Here is a 3,065-nt window from a genome sequence, read left to right as displayed (position 1 = left end):
ACTGGAACCGGTACTAAGAGGTACTATGGAAAAGGGGCATAAGTTTTGTGTGATGTCATCATTGTATGTTTCTATAAAATTATGAAATTAGTTCTCTCATTTAACCCATCACAAGTGAAATAAACCCAGGTGGAGCAGTGGGCAGCTATGTAAGCACCTGGGGAGCGATTAGGGATTAGGTGTCTCGCTCAGAGACACCACAACATGTGGGCGTGGCAAGGAGTCAAACTGCGACTTTCTGGTCTCGAGTCGGCGGCCCTACCTCTACACCATCTCCGGCGTCGGACACTTTAGTAGGCGGTGAAATAGCCGCCCACTGACGGTTACTGAGAAGACAGTTAACAGGCTACATTTCTTCCCATTAATTAAATCACACTCACTGCTGCTCAGGTGGCAAAACAGCACTATGTTGAGTGTCAGTGTGAAAATTACTGACCATGAGGGAGGACATAAAGCTAAGAAAAAAGTTACGTACTGTAACCCCTGATTATATCAGTATGGGCACAGCCCTTTAAGGCTGTCACTAGTGGGTTTATCCCTCGCTCGCAGCACTGAAAACTTTCACTCAGTGAAAACCAGAGCTCGCACTGAGCATTTTCTCGTGTGGCTAGCAGGTTCACTGATGGAGCGTAAATGTGCGCGCGCCCAGCACAGCAGCTGTCTGGCCGTGTCTAGCAGCTGCACGGAGCGCATGCCTCCCTTGCGGTTTATGTAGGCTGCTGCTGTCTTTGGATCAGAACATGTTGCTGCAGCAGTGGAGCAATGTGTTGGACCACCTTCCACACTGCGAGGAGCTCCACACAGCTGGACCATCAGCAGCACATGTGGAACCACCACATGTGCTGCTGACGTCATGCCCAGCAGGCGCATGACTGACAGAGCTGTCACTGAATTAAGCACCACTCCAGATAAACAATGAGCTGGGATTGAATAAGTTGGCTCTCTCTCTGCCCAGTTGGACAGAAGTGTCGCTAACGTCCTCGTATGAACTTCCGCCTCCTCTCTGGATCGAGCCAGCAGGAGATCGTTCTGATAAAACAAGACGCTCATCCTCGCTATGCCTAATGGCTGCAGGGCCGTCTGCATGCAGTTAGATAATGTGCGGGAGGCGAGCGAGTACCCAAACGGCAGGTGTTTGTTCTGGTACAGAGCTCCTTGGAAGGAAAAAAAACGCAGAAATGTTCTGTGTTTGTGAATGATGAGGACGCGGAAGTATGCATCCTTCAGATCTATGGAGAAGAACCAGTCATTCTGGTAAACATATTCCAACACCTGCTTGATCATTATTAGCATGTGAAACAGTCTCTCCATGATAATTTACTGAAAAATGACAGATACAGAATGGGTCTCAGCCCGACTGTCTTTTTCAGTACCAGGAGCATTTTCCTTCCCGCGGGGAACCCTGAAATGACATCTTTCATCAGTTGTTCCGCTGATCCAGACTGGAGAGCCAGACCCCATTGTGGGAATGGCAGGATGGACTCCAAGACTCAGCTGAATTTTGTGGGTGTTGCTGTGAATTGCAGTGTATACCCCCTGCTGACCACATCCACTTGTTCATGGAACATATGTGCTGCCACTCAGACCAGCACTATGAGAGCGGATGAGCATGCACTCTTTGGGTTGTGGTTGTCATGGAGACAAGCCAAGCTGAAGCCCCTGACGCCATCACCCAGAGAAGAAATTTCTCTTGTGATCCATGGGGGGCTCAGAACGAGAGGGCTGCGAGTCAGCCTTAGTACAGCGTTTTACACACAGACTCGCATCCGGGCTCAGCCAGGGAGACTGAACGCTGAGCGGACGCTTCTGTGATGGGTCGTTTAGGAGAGGGCTCACACTGCACATCCTGTGTGCTCACACCCACGACACATGGAGAGAGGAGGATTGAGGGAGTTGTGTCTGCACGAGCAGCATTGAGTACCATCGTAGGCTCAAATACTGGCAGGAAAGAAAGAGAAGCAGAAAAAAAAGTGTTGCTTGGAGACCTTGAGATCATGGAGCCTTTTAGAACGGCCGTTTTTAAAGTTACCGTCTCACTCTGTGGAAGATGTGTGTGAGAAGAATCCAGCAGGATCATGTAGCATCTGAGAGGACACTGCTCTTAGACTGATGCTTGTGTTTTTACAACACTGTAAACACACACATCCACCCCAAAAAGACATTTCTTGGGACGTCGCCGCTGCGTCTCCTGCAGTGGGATGGACCAGGAACACGTCAGCTGACGACCTCCGTCGTTGTGACTGAGCGAGGAGAAACCGCTGCGGGGGGTGGGGTGGGTGGTGGTGGCTGAGAGGAGGGAGCAAAGCTGCTCAACGACTCCTTGTCAAGAGGCAGAAATGTCCGAATCCAGCCATCGTCAAAAAAAATCGAGGGCCTCGTCCAGTGGGTAGCTTTCTGGAAGCTGGAAAGGTTCTTCGCCTCAAGCAAAAATGGCTGCCTGGCGTAGTTTCTCCTCGCATGGGAGAAGCTTGCAGAACAGGCAGGAAGCCTGCGGTGCTCGACCTGTGTGTTCTGCTCCGAGGCAGCCTTTGTAGATTGTGTGGAGGTCGGAGATGAGGATGAACCCCATCTCCGCTGGACATCTTCTGCTCTTTAGGTTTTCTTATGTGCTTAACTCAGAAAAAAGGGAAGCTGATCCCTGGTCTCAGGGCAATTTATATAAACAGGGGCGGGGCCCACACAGTAGGTGGGTGTGGACCAAAGTTTTCAGTGCTGCGCGTGAGAGGTAAACCCACTAGCGATAGCCTTAAAGGGCGAAGCCTATACAAAATAGAACATACAATGTAGGGCTGCAACAACAAATCGATAAAATCGATTAAAAAAAATCGATTTTTAAAAGTGTTGGCAACAAATTTCCTTATCGATTCATTGTGTTGCGCGATTATGAGTCTTTCACGGCCCTGCAGAGCCCTTTTATTCAGCTGCAGAGTGTTGTCAATGCTGACTGACTGAATAAAGTTTGAAAAAAAAAAAACCTCTGCAGCGCGAGTTGAACAGAGCGAGGGGGGAGGCGGACGCGGAGCAGAGGCGGTGCTTTCAAAGGAAATTAAGTAAATTTTACAAAT

The sequence above is a fragment of the Nematolebias whitei genome, chromosome 16 (assembly GCF_014905685.2).
Source record: "Nematolebias whitei isolate Nwh7 chromosome 16, NemWhi1, whole genome shotgun sequence".
Classification (NCBI taxonomy): Eukaryota; Metazoa; Chordata; class Actinopteri; order Cyprinodontiformes; family Rivulidae; genus Nematolebias; species Nematolebias whitei.
This window is presented reverse-complemented; position numbering follows the sequence as displayed.